General features: G+C 40.4%; 1 protein-coding gene across 3 annotated transcripts in view; it reads right to left on the bottom strand.

Annotated features, from left to right (window-relative positions):
• grb10b (growth factor receptor-bound protein 10b) overlaps positions 1-14,581 on the bottom strand; it is an 83,389-nt gene extending 68,808 nt beyond the window's left edge. The window contains exon 1 of one of the 3 annotated variants that reach the window (XM_036590702.1): positions 14,504-14,581. The gene's annotated coding sequence lies outside the window, so the exon portion shown is untranslated. Of the gene's footprint in view, positions 1-12,518; positions 12,748-14,503 lie in introns of those variants that run through there. The other 2 variants (XM_036590692.1, XM_036590710.1) reach the window with 2 other exon arrangements.
• Positions 14,582-19,924: the final 5,343 nt, after the last annotated feature.

Raw genomic sequence — 19,924 nt, 5'->3', positions numbered from 1 at the left:
ACCTTTTAAATCAGCTTGACAGGAAACAAACCTTTTTTCATCATGCTAAATGCTAGCTAGTCACCAGCACTTTGAAACAATAAGCTTTTCACATGGTTGGTTGTTTTAAAGGTCAAAACCGCAGGATAGTACGAAAATAAACAGGGCTTTAGTTCCTAATTGTTTTAGAGCTCTAATCTGAAGCAACAATATCATGTTTAATTGCCCCGTGCAGTTCAAATAAGTTTCCTACTGCTGCTCTCTAGTTATCATGCCCTGAGTTGCATTTAGTGATAACCAGCAAGTTGTCAGAGGCTTAGGAAACTGGACAGAAAGTCCATGATTGCACTGAGTTTAGTGAGTACTACACTAAAAAGCAGTGCTTGCGTGGCTAAATCCCGCCCCCCACACCTGAAATATCAATGTATGGTCCTTTCTGTAATAGTAGCCTATTTTTACCATACAAGAGTCTTAACATGAAAAGCCCACCTTTGCCATGACTACAATTATAAACGACTAGTGCAACACCCGCAATGCTTTCGACTAATTAAAAAGGATCACAGACCAGTACACTGGTTTCTGGTTGTTTAACTTCATCCAAAAAATAAAACACGTACAGCGTATCATGTCCCAGGAATACCTCTGGAGACCATTATCCCAAATACTCCATCTCCTCAGGAATGCTTGGAGCACATTCTTTCCACATGGGGTATTGGGAGGAGAGCAGCTGAATGGCACACATTGATTTGTAGGGCAAAGTGCAAAGATGAGGGAGAGAAAAGAGAGAGTGGGATTGAGAGAGAGAAAACCTCTGGCAGAGAGAGGGAGAGAGAGAGAGAGGGAGAGGTCCTGGAATGTAGGCAGTGCTGTCCAGCTGTGTTGTCCAGAGGCAGAAGGGCCTGCCCAGTGGGGGCGGGGCTGGGTGGCTGAGGAAACATGCATATTTATAAGCCATTTCCCATGCCCCCCACTCCCCCAACCCAAACCCAAGCCAGATTAGAAGGAGCCTTTCTTCATCTGGCAGGGGTCAGGAACAACACCCTCCCTTTTCTCTCTCCTCAGCAGGACGAGACAGCACTAATCTCAGGTCTTGCTCTGTTTAGCTTCTGATTAGACACGGCCCTAGACTATGCCTAGACAACACTAAAAGCTTTGCCGAACAACTAAATCAAATTTAGGTGCTTAATCAGATCAATTTCTGGAAAGCATTTAAAAGCATGCGTGTCTGTGTGTGCGTGCCATTATAACCACATTTTTTCCATAAAGTTTTCTCTATAAATAGCTTTAAACTGTAATGTATAATCATTTCAAAATGCAAAATACTTGCCACACATATTTAACTGCTTCAGTATGCAGATTTATCTTTGTTAGTAAAAGAATAAAATGCAATTGCAAACAAAAGACTGTCAAACTATTACTGCTTTAAGCCATGTTAACATTTCAAAATTATGGTGTACTGTTTCCACAGTGATTGACCTGTCTAGTAACTGAACTGCCATAGTGACTTGATAATCCAGAATTTACTTCATTATCTGTGTGTGCTATGTTCTTAGCTGTTAAATATCAGCCTCTCTCATACAGTTTGCACCCAAGCTGCAATTTCTTTGGCTCATAGCTAGCCACAACTCTGGCCACATTGTTTGTCTTGCTTAGGAACTCCAGTGTCAGCTTGGTCACTGTACAAAACTCTTCTAAAATCCTTTCAGCCTTCATTGTCTTGACACCATGCTATACGCTACAGCTGGAATGCATTTAAAAAATATTCCATCAAGTTTACTGTTTCACTGATACTTTTATGGACCTTTAGGCTGAAGGCTTTCTAAACCCATGTCAATCACTAGTCCATTTTCATTATCCTACTTCATCTTATATCAGGGGCATTGCTAGGTCAGTTTTAGAGGGGCTTTAGCCCCTCCCCCTTCAAATAATATTTAACATCCCCCCACATAATAATGTAAAAACAGCATTTTGCATTTATTCTTCATTATTCATCTACGCCATCATGTCTCCTAATTCACAATATACTGTGATAGCAGGGTGTGAACTGGCGAGACTTTACAAGTTGTGCACCATCATATCACATCTGGGGGAGGGTCTCTGGTGCTACTCACTCTGCAAAGTAACATCAATCGGCAATTGCAAAGTTGTGACAGGATTTTAACTAACATAAAGATTAGGACTTCTTGAAAATATGTAATATACAGTCGGAATCAGTAAGTAGTTACACAGTGAAGATTTCTAACCGCAAAATGGATTTGTACAAACTGTGGTCAGTATCGCTGGCTATCAAGTTTTTAGCCAGTTGCTTATTAGCTCATGTGAGGTAAAGTAAAAGGGGAAGGCCATAAGGCACGAATGATAGCTAGCTATTATAAGAATTTTAAGAAATTCCATAGATTATTTGTTTTCATATTTCTATTAAGTATTTCAAAACAATCACACCAGTACTGCTTATACAGTGTTTTTTCTATATAATACTGGTAACTGCGACTACTAATACTGGTGATGTGTTGATCATAACACAGTTTTATGCCTGTAAATGGTAATTAAGAGCAGGCAGCTCCTTAGAAGACCAGTCAAGTGAGAAAATTTTGCCAGTTTGAACAAAAAATGAACTCCTTGATCTTTTGTAAATCTGAGTTCTAAACACAGGGAAGGAGAAAAGAAGCTGAAGCAAACTGACAGAGCTCAAGAAATAAGTCTGATAAAGATTAGTGATCAAGAAGAAAGTGAGTGAGAGTTGTTTAAGCTTTTAGTGTGAGACTAAATAAAACAAAAATTAAATTTTTGTGCTGTCAAATGTCACCATGATCATGTCATCTAGACTACTGAACATGTAAGCGCAACTACAGAACAAAATTACACTCTATCTGGTTGCACAAAATGTGACTATACCAATCTATAATCTGCATATTTAGGACCTGCATCTTATCTAAGAGAGAGGAGATAGCACTGCTTGATTTTAATACCCTTGCTTGATCTGTGAAAGTGAACGGATATAGTATTAAGTTGTACTAGATCTGTGCTTAATACACAATGAAGAAACTTTTGTGTGCCAACTTGACCAAACAGCCATTTTTTGGTCAATTTCCACCAAATGGTACTCTTAAAGTTCATGATGAACAGACAATCTGGGGCCAATAAACAAACATCCTCCAGGGGGAGCATGCCCCCAGACCCTCTCAGGAAAGGCTTAGCCTCCCCATTTATAAATCTCTAGTGACACCCCTGTCTTTATTACACCCAGCATAAGTCCATAAGTCAGAAATTCTTAAGTCAGACTTCAATAACCCTAAGAATGCTAATATGGAACAACTGCTGTATTGGTCAGGAACAATTTACATCAAACAAATTATACGCGTTCCAAAGTTCAGGGCATTTAAATGAATAAAGCAGAAGACAGATGAGCATTTCTGCCAGGGAAAGTACATTTGCTCGAAAAAGTTTTGCAACTCTCAGGATTTAGAAGAGGGTCTCCTTCCATCAATAACTGGCATGAGTAGCTAACTACCAAACTAGACCACAAACCACACTACAGACCAGCTATACTGAATTTCAGTCAAATATACTAATTAGGTACTTAGGCTTCAGGCTACCACATACTGGATGCGCCTCCCAGCATCTTATTATTACTGTACTATATTAAATTCAGACCACAAATCCATAACAGAGGACAACTGACTTGAAATTCACACAGAGAAAGGTCCCAATATGAAGTCTTTAAAATGAACAGAGAAAGCCTAATTGTAACATTTACTGAGATGAAACAGACTAGCCTAGTCATACTGTAACTTACTTCACCTCGTATATTTAAACTTGAATGAGTTTGTGAAGAGTTAGTTTGCTGACACCAAACGTGATCAATTTCACTAAATGACATTTAAAAATTTAATTCATTAAATCTATATGAGCAGAGTGTAAAATGAAAAACGTCTGGTTTACAAGTGCTTTTCTGCAGCACATCTTATGTGCTATAGCTGTGCTTTGTACTGGCTGATGTGGCACGGAGCTTCTGTGAAGTGGCCTTTAACCAGCTGCAGCAGTCTTTCTATGTTTTTTTCTTTTTTTGAACTAAACAAATGAGAAACTCTGACCAAAATAAAAAACAAAATCTCTTAACAGTGCTCTACTGGAGGACAGTTCAGACTGCTCATGGTTTTGGGAGAGAAGCAATGTTCAATGTTCAAAAACAATATTCTCACCTCAGAAAGACAGAAACAGCTGTTCATTGTTGTGGACTCTGAAGACTTTACACAGACATAGATTAGAGACAGAAATTCTATAAACTGTTATTAACTCTCAAGCTTGTCGAAATCAAGGATTCCTGTGACTCGTATTGGCATGAGATACCCTTCAAGCATGTCCAAATACACCTTTAAGAGGCCCGTCAAGCTCCAGATTTCCGCGAGAATAAGCTGAGTATCAACTCCAAACAGAGTGTTATGATAGGCTTAGAGCAGATATGCAATGACTGTAGTGCTCAAATCCCTTATGTCAGCTTTATGCGCAAGAGCTTTATTTTGCATGATCCATCTCTATGCCATCACGCATGTACACACACGTAGGCTATGGCACAAAAGCAAATACTCAGCAAATGATGAAAAGGGGTTGCTTTCTGATATTATCTATCAAAACAAAAACATTCTTTGGTTCACATGAGTTTGAGAGAACAGGTGGGTGAAGGCGGGAGGGGGCGGGGAGATGTTCCATGAGAAGTACCTTTGTCTGACCTGATTCTAAATTTATAAATAATAAATAAATAAATAAATACAAATATAGTGTCACACACCGAGTATTCAGTGACTTTTCACAAGTAGCCTGCATGGCTAATTTTTGCAGCCCTGTGCTTAGAAGGTTAATCTGTGCCACAAGGGATCTGGCCACAGCTAAACAGGAGTCTCACAGCTTGAGTGGTGTGACAGTAGCTGGGCTGCATCCCCAATCTATAGGGGCAGGCTTAGGTAACAGAAATAGACAGGCCAGTATCAGGTCAACAGGTAGATATTTGAGCTTATATTTCCACTTCGATCATGTCAGTGGTAAGACTAGACATTTCTGATGTAGGTTTGCAAGACGTGCCACAGCATCAGCAGTTGAGTTAATAGGACATGCCACTACTTTTCTAACTTATAATGAGGAGACTATTTAAAGGAACATTTTTGTAATCGTGCAGCAATATCGCCCTACGATATCACTAGGAGTTTATTTTGTAAACAGTTCTTAAAATATCTGTATCCTTTGGCACTGCTGCATAGGGGCCCAGCAGAGCCCAGAGTGGATTGCCAGCAGATACATATACTGGGTAATGTTCGCAATGAAAAAGGTATGCATCCATTTCTTGAGTTAACTATTACACAACACAACTAGGATCGCAGAGCCTAGAGAGGGTTTCGTACAGCATTCATTCAAATGAGATTGTTTTTACCATCAGCAATGAATGGCAGACTGTTAAGAAAGTTTAAATCTAACTGCTACAAATTATGTCACAAAAATTTCTCACACTACCCCTCTTAGACATTACAGACACTCACATACATATTAACACATATACACCCACCGAGCACTTTATTAGGAACACCTCCTTGTATCTACATTAACTGTTCATTTTATCAGCTCCACTTACCACACAGGTGCATTCTGTAGCTCTACGATTACAGACTGTACTGCATCTGTTTCTCTGCATATTTTGTTATCCATCTTTTATAATGTTCTTCAATAGTCAGGACCCCCACAGAGCAGTGGGGTACGGGTACGAGTGGATCAGACACAGCAGTGCTGCTGGAGTGTACACACACACACGCGCGCACACCTGCACACATATATTTTAGCAATCACCTGGTATATTATAGCAACAACCTAGTCACACCTTAGCAACCTTTTGGCATACCTCTGCAAAAGCCTAGCAACACATTAGCAACCAACTGGGATTCCGCAACATCTGACTTATCAACCACCTGAAATAACATACAGATAACATACATTCCGTAGCCTAGCAGCACCTTAACAACCACGTGGGATAACATAGCAACAGCCTCGTAACACTTAGCAGTCACCTTGGATTCCATAGCAATGGCCTAGCCACATCTTAAAACCACCTCATATAATAGAGCAACATCTTAGCTACCACCTGGGAATTCACAGCAACAGCTTTATCAAGCTAACTAAAAGTTCATTCACAAACTTTACCTTCTAGTTATTCTTGTATTTTTTTATATTTGTACTCCTCATTATTTTTGCTGTCTTTATAACTGTAACTTTTCAAACAAATTTAAGGCAAACATTGACCAAGAATGTCTGTTCTACATCTGGTGTATTTTGTCATTGTTTTGCAGTGTGACGCCAGTATTGTGATACATATTGTATTGTGAAGTTGCTGACAATACTTGGCCCTAATCTGATAACCCTGCTGCTCCTGTGCTGATCATCATGTTCAACTGTTGTTGGTTCACAACAGAGCCTGGATTCCATAGTGGTTTTAAGAGGAGCAATTCTGATGGCTTGATCGCACATGGTATGTGCAATCATTAAGAGTGAGGCATGACTGTGAGAGGACAACCCATTATGAGTACTCTACTTCAAGACAAGGCATGAAGCCTTTCCCCTACAAAAATCAAACAGGCCAGCATGTGTAGTTCATACTCATGTGGTCAAAGATTCCTGTAGCAGTATCCTCTAATCAAATATTGATGTAATGATCTCTAGTGTAATAGGTAACGTGTCCAGCTCTACTCCCGATCTACCACATTTTAGCTTCTACACTGATGTAAAATGCTACAATAGTCAAAGCCTCCAAGAATATCTTAATATTGCTAAAGTTGGAATAATAGGTAAAATGCCAATAGAAACTGAAAGCAGTATTTAAATGAATACATATATTGTCTCTGTACTGTTACGTTTTATAAACTTCATTTTTTTTTGTACATATACATTCCTTCTGAAATTGATGCCTGCAACACGTTCCAAAAAATTGTGACGGGGCAATTTAAGACTAGGAACGTGCTGAAAGACATCAATGCATCAAAATCCAGAATGTTTTTATGATAGATATCATATATGGGCTTGGGAATACTTTGACAAACTGTTGTCAATAAACATCCATCTTTGCATCCACAAATGCAAGCTGAGACTGTATTATGCACAGTGGAAGCCATTTGTCAACAACGTCCAGAAATGCCGCTGACTCTTCTGGGCTCGTGATCATCTGAAATGGACTGATGCACAGTGGAAACATGCATTGTGGTCTGATGAACCGACCTTTTGTATTGTTTACGATAATTAAAATAATTGTTAAAATAATTGAGATTGTGTTCTCTGGGCCAAAGAAGTAAAGCACCATCCAGATTGTTACCAGCAAAAAGTTCAAAAGCCAGGGTCTGTCATGGTATGTGAGGGTATCAGTGGGTAAATTGCACATCTGTGAAAGCACCATTAACACTGAACACATTTTGAAAAAACATATGCTGCCTTTTAGGTGTTATCTTTTTCAAGCTTATTTCAACATGACAACACCAAACCACATTCTGCATGTGGTACAACAGCATGGCTGTGTAATCAAAGAGCGCAGGTGCTAGACTGGCCTGCCTTGAGTCCAGACTTTTCTCCTTCTGAAAACATGTGTCTTATTAAGCTTAAAATACAACAGGCCCTGTACAACTGCACAGCCGAAGACCTGTATAACAGCAGAATGGTAAAAAAGTCTGCTTTCAAAACTGGACCAGTTTGTATCTTCAATTCCTAAACAATTATAAGTGCTCTTAAAAGGAAAGGAGATGTAACATAGTTGTAAACATGCCTCTGTCCCAGCTTTTTTGGAATGTGTTGCCATCATCAAATTTAGAACAAGCATATATTTCCAAAAAACTATGAAGTTCATTAGGTAAAACATAAAATACTGTGTTGTGTACCGTTTTTAATGTAATAAAGGTCAAACAGATTTTACTAAATCACTGTGGTCCATTTTTAATAGCCTTTCAGAGTGCAGAGTGAAGGTCTTCAGGACCAGGGTTGAGCACAGGTATGGAGATAATTCGATTTGTTCACTTATTGACATTTGTGAATCTCTACACCACAGCCTTTCTCCCCCACATTTGCTTTTAGTCTAATACTATAGGCTGAATGCATGACACTGCAATACACAGTGTAACCACAGTTTAACTCAAAAACTCTGCGATTTTACAGATGTTGAAACATGATGCATGGACACAGTACACACAATGCTGGAAACATGGCAAATGTCTGTTATGTGTTGTTACCAAATGAAGTAATTTTTAGGTTGATCCAACGAGGCATTTTTTACAGTATAATGTGTACCAAATCCTGGATAATTTACAAATCTAATCAGCAAAAATCTGTTTCAAGATCTTTAAAAACAGCAATTGTTTCTAAGTATAGTTTATGAAGCACGCTCATTATGACTTTCTTGTGGAATTTTCCAAACCAGGGGCCAGCGCAGCCGTCACACCTCAGTAGATGTCGCACTTGTGGATTATTTTATTAATGGCTAGATTCATTATTTTGGAGTGACAAGGCAGGGCAGCCTATGAGAGTGCCTGATGTCACTAGGCTGGCTGAATGGCTGCACTTGGAGAAAGGCTTTTGGGAATGTGGACAATTGCTAATTGGATGAGGGTTTCATTGGCTGGCGAGGGAACAGGCCTTTATGCAGCCGGACTGATAAATGGGATGGGAGCCGTTATGCCTGTGCCCATGTTTGCTGTGTGGGTGGGCTGACTGTATACCCCCTCCAACTTTCAATAGGTCCCATCTATGCATCAGAGAAAACAAAACAGAAAAAAAAATTGCAATAAAGCTAGAAAGGGAAAGAAGATCCAGTTTCATGCCCTGTTGCCAAACAATGCAACTATTTGTCTATCCACAGAAAATACATTTATACACCTTCATGGTGGTTTGAATACAAAGGCAAATTAAAGTGTAACTTGTATGAAGATGCCAGCCTTGAACCCTCCTATAGTCCAGGTATGAAAAATTCAGCAAACCAAAACTGAAGAACTGCCTCATCTTACACTATCAAATATGGCATGAAAAGGCAAGTTTTTAAGCTCATACTCAATAACTTTTGTGCTGACCATAAAGATATTTGCTCATTTGTATCCCAGAATGCACTGGTTGGCAACTCACTTGTAATGCTGGTTTGTTTAAGCGTTCGGATCACAGATTCCAGTGTATAGCGTGTGTACGATTTGCTGGACGGTTGCCAGTTCTTGTGAGCCACAGAAGCACAGCTAGAACGTTAAGCTACTTGCATTTATGAAACTAGTCTTTAATTCAGATAAATCTGCTTCAAAGATTAAAAACAGGTTATAGCAACACACATTCTAGGCAAGAGGTGTTTGAAGTGAACTATGACTTAGTTTCTGCTGAAAAGAAGAAAAAAAGCTTGGTAGTTATAGATATATATATCAAATTCTGCAAACATTTGTCCAAAAAAACATTAATTTTGCTTCCTAAGTTTCAGCTCCCAAGAGCATTCATCTAAATTATTTCTGAGTGGCAGTCACTCATAAATACTTCATGCTGCCAGTGCTTGAAGAACTGCATCGTCAGTGAACAGCTCAGGCCTTAGTCAGTCCGTAACAGCTTGAATCACTGAAACGAGGGGAGCACTAAGCTCTGTTCAGAACCTCACTGTTCACAGCACCCAACTGGACATAATCATTCCCTCTAAGTCACCACCTCAATGTACATAGGAGCACAAAGAATGTCCAGCAGGGATTTCCACTGGCTGAACAGCAGCGTCCAGGCCTCGCTCTATAGTTTCATAACGCTGTCCGTGTCTCAGAGGGTATTAGCACTGTATAGGCTGCATTGAACAATTGCCAACTGACGCAAGGCTGAATGGAATGTGCCTGGTTCATGGCATTTGCCCACAACTAAGATCTGTGATCATATGTAGATGGCAATATTGTAAACTGCTGAAGATCAGTGTACAACTTGAGAACATGTCAGAAGGCCACACTGGCAGCAAGTGCTTCTTCCACGGTCTGAAACTCTGGCTTGAATGGAAGATGAGGAAACAGAACCACATGGTTATGAATCAGAGGGTTGAAAACACCACTTTATGAATAACATGAGTCTGCAAATGATCAGATCACGAACACAGACATCTGAATGCACTGGTGCATCTTACACAAGCTGCCTCACTGGTGCATTTTTAGCCAACATGTTTTGGAGTTCATTCTGGAGTTATTCTCATTCAAAGTCACATTGTTTAGATCTGATTTATTAGCTATAAACTTTCTCGAAGACAATTTCTCTCTGTTGCTAAAAAAAAAAAATTATCACCCCATCATGAGCCAGTGCGAGAGGGTTTTCATTCCATTCTTTACAAACAATGATGTGTAAACAGTAAACAGGAATTCCAACCATCTTCCATCTTTCTCAGGGCTCTTAAGTGCTGGCTCACTTGGCCTCCAACCCTTCTTAGCATTTTGCAACAATTCCAAGTGTCCAGCTTACCAACTGGCCTGCTCTAGAATCACTTTACAGAAAGAGAGAGAAAGGCTAATATTATAAAGGCCAAAACAATGAAGACTTGTAACTGACATAAAACATTCTCCCAGACCCACTTCTCATGTACTGCTGAATCACTATAGCTTTTAGATGCAAGGGTCTCCAACCCAGTCCTTTAAGACCCCCAGTCCCCATTTTTCTAATAGTTCAGCTCTTGATTACCTGACTGAGAAGTGTTAGGAGCTGCAACACAGAATAAATGGAGACAGGCTGGGAGATTCCATAGAACAGAATTCCGGGGGAAAAAACTTTTATCAGTGTGCTGACAGAACATGGTGACAGAATAGTTCACTGATCTCAGCTCGTACAGGAGTTTAGGGGGGGTGTATTCCACATATGTACATGTATGGTACTGTGCACAAGTCTTGGGTACCTGAGAAAATGTCATTTAAACAGCTCTTTATCTGAGGGATGCACAATGGTATCAGATTCATATCAGTGCTGCTTAAAAAAAAACAGACAGAGGTTTACATTTGACCAGTATTTCAAACTAATATTCAGTGATATATTTACTTCAAAAGAGCAAAATTTTCATACGCTGGGCTGCTGTGCTAAAACATCTGCGTTTTATTCATTTTACTGCATCCACCCTATAGAGACATTGTTTTTGTAATTCTAAATCAGGTAGATGCAGTGTCAATTTATACATTTTTATGCATCAACATCGGCAGATGCGTGCATGAAAATGCTGGATACTGGCATCAGCACACACTTCCCAAATCAGTGCATCTGTAACTTATCTGGGCAGAGTTTATTCATCCAGCAAAACATTCGAATAAATACAAACACACTTATACAACAAGTAGTAGTCTTGTGTGTGTCAACGTGTTTTACCACATTAATATTACTTTCAATTTATTCTAGTGCAATATGGTGTTTTTTACATGCAAAAACACACTTTTTAACCTGGATTAATGGCTTTAAACAATTTGCTTAGGAGACTAAGACTTTTGCAAAGTACTGTATGTACCAAAACCATATTTAGCATGCAGCCATCCAGACAGCCTACCCAGAGTCCGCTTTATAAACACTGCTGGGAATTATATATATATAGTCCAGCTACCAAACCTGCTCAGTCTTGCCATATCATTGGTATCCTCCATAGTCTTCTCCCACACCTTGAAAAAAGACGGTTCTTCAATTGTTCTTTAGCAAAGGCAATGGTTCTATATAGAACCATGAACATTAGAAGAACCACTTGCATGTGAAAAATGTGGAGAACCATTTCACCATGCAAAGAACCATGTAAGCATGAAATGCTTCTATACAGAACCATTATCTGTACTTAAGAACCTCTGAGGAACCATCTTTTTAAAGAGTGTATAGCGTTTTAAGGGCATTCAGGAATGGGAATGGATAACTTCGGACAAGCTCCAGCAAAAAGCCTTTTTCAGACCCCACTCTCAGCGCACACAGGCGGCCTCATCGATACGTCCGCACGGCGAGGAAAGCAGAGCGAGCTAAAGACACAGTGGACACTCCAGAGCTCAGCAGCAGCGGCTCAGTGTTGTGGTTCACCGCGGCGGGTCTAACCGTTTTCTTGGAAGCTTTCTGGAAGTCACTGAGCTGAGCAGCAAGAAGGTGAGACGACATGCTAAACTGTTCGCCTGAACAAGCCAACATTTGAACAGTGAACGGTTTTTTACACTTTACACTTTACAGTCGAGCACGTGAGCAACGAGATTTTAACGAATAAAACTCGACAGAAGAAAAAAGAAGGGAAATGCGCATAAAGTCTGACAGAAAACTCTTACTAGACCGAACACCTCACACTTTTCTCCTAATATTTGTTTGTATAGTTACAGAGTTCTAAAGATAAAGCGGTAAGCCTCGGAGTTAGTCGGTTAGCACACAAACCCCTCAAACCCCGGCGCCGAAACCCCCACAGTCCGCCCCTGTCTGTGTGAAACCAGCCAGGCACAGCTTTCTGAAAGGGGCTCAGAAACCTTTAACGTTACCTGTCGGTGACTTTTTAGAGCAATACCAACAAAACACGTCGCTGTTCTCACCTCAGTCGTCTCAGTCCGAGCCAACGGTTTTCTCCGGCGAGTGCAGTCAGTTAAATGAAGCTCCTGCTTTCGCTCCCCGAAGACTGATATTCCCCAGGACATGCACACATACTCTCTCTCTCCCTCTCTCACCCGCTCATTCTCGCTCTCTCTCACTCTCACTCATTCTCTCTCAGCTGACTCTCCCAACACACACACACACACACACACACATACACGCACGCACGCGCGCCGCGCTATGTCCGACTCACGAATGAATCGTTCCTTTGAACCGACTCTTTTCAATGACCAGGTCGAACCGATTCACAGGTTCTCTTCTGTAGCTCCACTGTAAGTCAGTGTTACAGATAGACATTTTGAAATTAAATACTTCGTGTCCGCCGCCGTGAGGAGCTGAGTGGACTGTGGCCATGCGGCCATGCAGGGCGGCTCCCGGGACGCGACACCACTCCTGAGTGGAAAACGTTTGTTGTGGTGGTGGTGTTGATGTTGCTGCTGGGGTTTAAGTTATTTCACAAAGCAGAATTTCTCAGTTAGCCAGATAACTTAAGCCCAAAGACGAAGATCGTCCAATAAGAACGCCCCTCAGCTCGTTTCCTATTGGACGTCTGCTCAAGTTAATTGGCTAAAAAGAGAAATCCTGCTTTGTGAAATAACTCTCTGGTTTGTTTGTAGTTTTTGGCGTACTGTGTCCTGTAACGGTGGGCTTTGTGAGTGGGTGTCGTGTCCTCCCGCTCCCCTCTCAGAGTGTGGTGCTGAGGTTAGCGCTGAGCATTTCGCTGCCTAATTGAACTGCCTGTTAAATATAAAAGAGCATTTCGCCCGTCCCGCCATGTTGTCTGACTCTTCTTCTGTGCAGATGCTACATTTTTTAGTCTAAAAAATTAATCTGATAAAAGCATGAAATACTACATCACAATATTAATAACTTTAAATTTGGTTACACTTTTCTTGCCACTTCTCATTCTCTTTTGGAGCTTTTTTTCCTGTCTCCCTCAGAGATGCTAATTTTCAATCTGTCAGTTTCTATAAAGCAAATGTTTGATTCGTCCAATTAATCGATTCACGAGTCAACTTTATGGAAGCCAACAACAATCTACAAGGAGAAAACATAACAGACCTAAAAATTAGGGGTAAATGGTGAAAAGTAGGCCCTTCACAATTATCACAGTTATTTTCCACAGTGAAACGGATCCATTCTCATCAGTTCAGTCGAGGCAAAATAAAAGAAACACTGAGTCACTGAGTTATGGGTCTTACAGAAACAACACAAGTTCTAACTTCTAACTGTTCGCTATAACACATTTAAGGAAATGCTTGTTTTTCTTAGTTCGCTAGATAGCTAATGCTAATTTCTGCATCTATGCTTTGTTTTTTGCAAACATTTTTACAGTTTCAAGAAAAAAACATGAGCTTTGGTTGACTGCACGAGTCTCTGTATCTGTAGACGTGATTCTGTGGACACACAACACTGCAGTGCGTGATTTCAAGAAAGACAGCTAATCAGCCGAGTTAGCCGCTGCATAGTTAACAAAAAGCACAACTAAATCATTAATCGCAATTCTTTACATGACAATTAATCGCCAGCTTAAGTTTCATGACCGTGACAGGCCTAAGAAAAGTGATTTTTGACTTAAGTCTTCGAACTGTAACCCGAACACAAACACTGTGTAGCAACAGCTACAGAAACGTCTGATCGACTTAGTACTCGGTAGTCGGTTCGACCGATTCATCGAAAATATCCGATTCGACAGAGACGTTCGTTGACTCGTTCTCCGCCAGGCCCCTCCCACTCCCCCACTCACGCTGAGGCACTTCTGAGGGAGCCTTTAGCAAACCTAGTCTCTCTCCACACTTCCCTCACTTTCTACACTTTCACTCGCTCCCGTCTTCAGCAAAGCGCTCTTCTGTGTCTATTCTCCGCCGTCCAGGCGCGGCTTAACGGAGTTTCACTGAAAAGAGAGGGAAGGAAAGCCTCGTTTTACCTCATTTGAAGAGAAGGAACGCGCCTCGTTGACTCGAGCCGAAGTTGCACGGCTGTTGGTAAGCACAAGAGCCCCGCCCACCACGGCGGGAGGGGCGGCAACCACCCCCTCTCCAACCAATAGCGTGCCGAATTTCGGCCAGACCCCCGAAATGGACCAATGCGCGTGTTGGATAAGCCGAGCGCGTGATCTGGCTCTGACCCACGTAGCATGTTGCAACCTTTTATTATTCGCGGCTGCAGAGTTTTCTACACGCAGCTTGTGCAGGTTTTGTTGGTTTAACTCTGTTCAGAAGAACCAGAATGGATATTAATTTGGAATAAAAGGGAGATAAACACCTTATAAACGTCAGTGTGTCCTGAATAGTGTTTTTTGTTTTGCCTCCAGCCTACATGTTTATCTGGAAGATCCCACGGCTGGAATGAGTGGAATAATCCCAGTTCAGTGTTCTTGGGACAGTCCCTGTTTTCTCTAAGCAGAATGTGCCTAGGGCAGTCCCTTTTCCCTTTAAGCCCAGTATTTTTAGGGCAGTTCCAGTTCTCTTTAAGTTCACTGTCCTTGGGCAGTCCCTGTCCTTTCTAAGTTTAACATTCTTGGGCCAGTCCCTGTTCTCTTTTGGAAAACTTTGCCCTGCCTTTGCCAATGCAAACAGTAAATTTAACCAGTCAAGTTAAATACGGTTCACAGGGAATGGTTTTTAGAATTCATGCGGGCAGTGAGAGCAGTCTCCGGGCCTGCTCGTCTGCAGCCTCCCAGACTAAACCTCTCAAATGTACACAGAACACATCAAATGAATGCTGTCTTACAGAATTCATAGGAGCACTGTTGTAGCTACAATTTATTGTATTGTGTTTTATTAAAAACTTGTAATTTTTTCGGTGACTATTCTACACCATTGGAAACACCAGCACCCTTTATTATGTGAACAGTTCATAATGAATGGACCAATTACATTAAATTCCATTGCATTAAAGTACATTAAAGCTGAAATTTCCTTCTATATCTCCTTGAGGTTTTTAAAGCCAAATAATGATAATTTTTTCAGAGACAGTAAATTTTATTCAGTGGTGTATAGATAATTATCTTTAACCAATATAAAGAAAATAAAAATGATGTGGTCACTGATAGTGGAGGTAACAATTCTGAAACCGAAACCGAAACAGGGGATACAAACGTCCACCGTCTCGTGCGTGGGTCTGTCTCCTGGACCAGTGCAGACCGTTGAACTCACATTACATTACTAATGTAACAAAACTAGTTTTTCATCTCACATTTGACACTATGACAAATGTGTATCACAACCTTATTATTATTATTGTATTTAATTTTAGGACAAGCTGTATACCATGTATCATCTTTAGTGTCCTTCTCTTTAGTGTTCCAAATTGGTGGTGATTTAATAAAACCAAGAAATTTTTTCCTCCTTTTTTCCTTATTCACCCCCCCCCAATCAGAACTGAACCGTACATTTGGAGAATCATTACGCCTCTAGTCATTGATTTTAAGCACACGCATACAGTCACTACTCAAATTGAGGTTTCAAATATTAGAGAGTGTCCCAACATTTAAATATCTTGGAATGGAGGTAGATAAATTTGCACACTCTGTGACATCCAAAGCAAAAAGGTGCAGCAGAGAGGGTGTAAATGCATATAATGTCAATTTTTATGTTTTTGCTAATTTTTTATAACTGCACTCCAGAGTGTCCTGACTTTTGGTCTGATGTGTGTGTTTCGGAACATGTGTGTCCGAGACCGAAACAAACTCCAGACAGCGAGTAGGATTAAAGGAATTGAACAGTTGCCACTTTCTCAGCTCTACACTGACCTTCTCTAAATAAGCTTCAATGTGTTATCAAAGACCCCACCATCCTTTACATCAGACACTTAAAATGAGAAAAAGGGCTAGAATGGTGCAGAGTAGAGTTTAAACAGTGTTTTGTTCCTGCTGCTATAAATATATTCAACAGTCCAACACAATGTGTTTTTGTGGTCAGTGGTGTTTTTGTAATTTTTTTGTAGTAGTTTATTGTTTACATTGGGTGTGTGGGGGGGTACTTTGTGTAGTGGTATTGGTTTTAGTACTGATGTGTGGATATGTGTATATGTGTCTGCATTATTGACCAACTGAATTTCCTAAATGGATTATAAAGTTGACCTGACTATAAAGTTGACCTGACTATAAAGTTGCCGTTCCTGACATACAAGATTTTGTAATGGCAATAATATGTTGTACATACTTGTTTCCCACCTCATACTGCCTTTACCCTCACTGTATTGATCTTTACTTCTCATGCAGGCTGCTGTTTGTTTGATTCTATTGTGTAGGAAGGGATCAGTACACAATCTACTGGAACTGGACTTGGGTTGTTGTTGCTCATGTTGAAATTTATTCAAAAAAAGATTACAAAAAGGTTGAATTTGGAAAAACACACGATGCACTGGCTCACAATTAACAAAAAAAGCTGGCAGGCCAAGCTGTTTATTTTGTTGAAGTTAAAAATGTTCTTGTTGCCTGGCCCGCATCAGACTTCTTCAAAAAATGAGAAAGTGAGCCGTCAGTTCCCAACGATGCTCACATTCTGTGTTTGCCTTGGAAACAGTTGCCTATTGTCTTTCAGCGGGGGCATGTAGCCCCAGTGAGTAAGCTGATAGTCTCCGTGTCCCTGAGAAATTGCTGGAGCAGCCCAGCCCTGGGAAAACACCGCAGGTCTGCACCGTCCAAAAGGTTAATTATCTGGAACTTTCCCCGACCGAGGCTGAAGTGGAGCAGCCTGCTGACAGAGAAGAGCTGCGGAGGGATGGGATCAACACTGGGGTCACAATGCGCTGACCTGTCGTTAACTGTATGAGATAAAGAGGGACAAGCAGACTCCCTTATTTTACAGGTGTGTACTTTAATTACATTTAAGTACACACACTGTGTACTTGAGAAGCACAGATCGCATCCTTTTTTGACAGGTCGAAGGTGGACAATGAGTGGACCTGGCAGCTGAAAGATGCTTTTAAGTGATTTGAAATGGCAGCTTGTTGAGTCGGGCAGTTGGGCCCAAGCTGAAAGAAGTGAACAGCTTTAAATGCAAACTTCATGCTAGTTGAGATCTGAAGTCATGAATCGCAAAATCAGGATGCATTTTTCATTCGGACTATGATTTATTTTTGAGGGAAACAGTATCAAGGAGGGTCTTTGAGCCAGCTGAGCTCTATCACTGCTAAGTGGTGGTGGAACATGACATTTGAACATGACATGTTGGTTAATGTTATTTTTCTCCACCCGCTGGTGCACGGTGATGTAATCAAAACTCAGAAGACATTTTAGAGGCGAGGAAAAGTCATACTCTTTGAAGAAAAGCAAAAATGTTATCCTTTAAATGATCTATGATGTAAAATGCTTAATATGACCAGAGACATGAACTAACAAGGTAAAAAAAAGCTCTTAGTAAATCCTAGATGGCCTCATTGGTGCTTTATACCTTTGCATCCAAATGTCTCCTTCTTCAGCAGCCAATAGTAGATATTTTTATGTTTCAAAACATTTCGTTTCTGCTTGGTTGAGGTTTTACAGACACTTAACAAACACTCACTGGGTGTTTTATTAGGTACATATATATTCTACACCTTTCTGTCTGGAAACAAGGTAGGAGTGTCTAATAGAGTGGACAGTATACAGTGTACAGTGCACATTCACATAACACTACCATGTCACTGCTGTGCTGAGAATTATCCACCACTCAAATAATACCTGCTCAGTGGTGACCCTTGATAAACAGGGGTCAAGAAAGGCAAACAAATTATGCAGAAACAGAAGGACTACATTCTATAATTGAAGATTATGCAATTGAAGAAAATGCACCTTAATGTTAAGTGGAGCTGTTAAGTGGATAGTGATTGTAGATGCAGGGCAGTTGTACATATTAAAGTGACCAGTGTAATTAATTTACCATCCTCATATGTAAAGTTGCCCAACTGAATTAGGGGACTTTCAGGTAAAATACTACGAATTGAAATCCTTGTGTTGCGCTTGTGTGTTTTATGTTTTAGTGTGTTCCACAGATGAATAACCATAATCTTTCAAATGCCAGTCATAGTCTGAAACCAGAAGAGTAACTATTGTGGTTGAAATCTGATATTGAATGAGCTGTTGTTCGTCAGCCCAATACAAACCATCTAATATCTTGCTAACCCTGTGCATCAGTGTCAAGAGCCTGAGCAACTATAGTGTCTTCTTCTGTTTCTACACCCTGTATTTATGCATTTAGTTATTGACTGAACCGTTTCTGTAGCTCATTGGTCCAATCAAAAATGGTTGGAGAAACAGGGTAGTGACCAAAACAGGGACCAAAACAAAGTGAACACATACTAGATAATATTTTATTATTTTTTTTTCTGATTTTATTTGTAAGACAGAGATTATTGAGCAACTGTAGGAGTTCTGCTGAAATTGGCATATCTTTTGCACAAATATCACATGCTTTTTTTGGTCACGTACATTCACAGAACTTTAATTCTTGTTTCTCTTGAACTTGTTTTCCTTCACTAATGGCTGCACTGGTTTGGAAGCAAACAGCCATTCACCAGTTTCGTAACGCAGATCAGAATGGCCACAAATGAGCCGGAATTCTGACCAACAGAGTGATTGTGGGTCCGGAAGAATTTACAGCTGCCCGCCAAGGAGGGGATTACCCTGGGCCTGCTGAGGAGACAGACAAGACTGAAGCATCCAGTCCAGCCGCAGCCCTCAGAGCGCACGGCCTCTGCCAAATTAGAACATACTTAGAAGAGAGAGGAGCTGTTTTTAAAAGCTAAATGGGAAAATGCAGTATACCGATGCAATATATAAAGATCTAATGGACAAACAGAACGTCTGGCCAAAGTCACTAAAGCAACCTTGGCAACCAGCTGCCCAGTCCGTATTTCTGTTCTACTCTAGGTTCCAGTGCGCTTAAATCAAGCTATGAAGGGATGAAGAGCTTTGATTAACAGACCCTCGGCTATTTTGTGAGCTGGTGTGGAAAAAATTGGAACTGCTTTTTCAAGAGCATAACTGTATAGCAGCAGCACACTGGCTGTAGCCGTCTATCAAAACAAGGATTTTAAAATGGATAATTCTGGTTCTAACATATTTGGCTTAAACACGATCAAAGCCATTGTTAAATACCTGATATGTGCACATATGACAGCATACATCAGCTGACTTCTGTATTAATTCTGTGTCAAGGTATTAAAAACCTTGTGCTGATTATGAAATAAAACTTGACAGTTGTTGCTTGGAAACTGTAGCTATTAACAAACTATACTGCTTGAAAGAACTGTTGTTTTTTTGTAATTAATGTTACATTTAATTATTTGTTTTTAACATTGATGCATTTTACAATTTTTTTTAACGCTTTAACCGAAGTAAAATCATCATATTACACATTTC

The sequence above is a fragment of the Colossoma macropomum genome, unplaced genomic scaffold, assembly GCF_904425465.1.
Source record: "Colossoma macropomum unplaced genomic scaffold, Colossoma_macropomum, whole genome shotgun sequence".
Lineage (NCBI taxonomy): Eukaryota > Metazoa > Chordata > Actinopteri > Characiformes > Serrasalmidae > Colossoma > Colossoma macropomum.
This window is presented reverse-complemented; position numbering and strand designations above follow the sequence as displayed.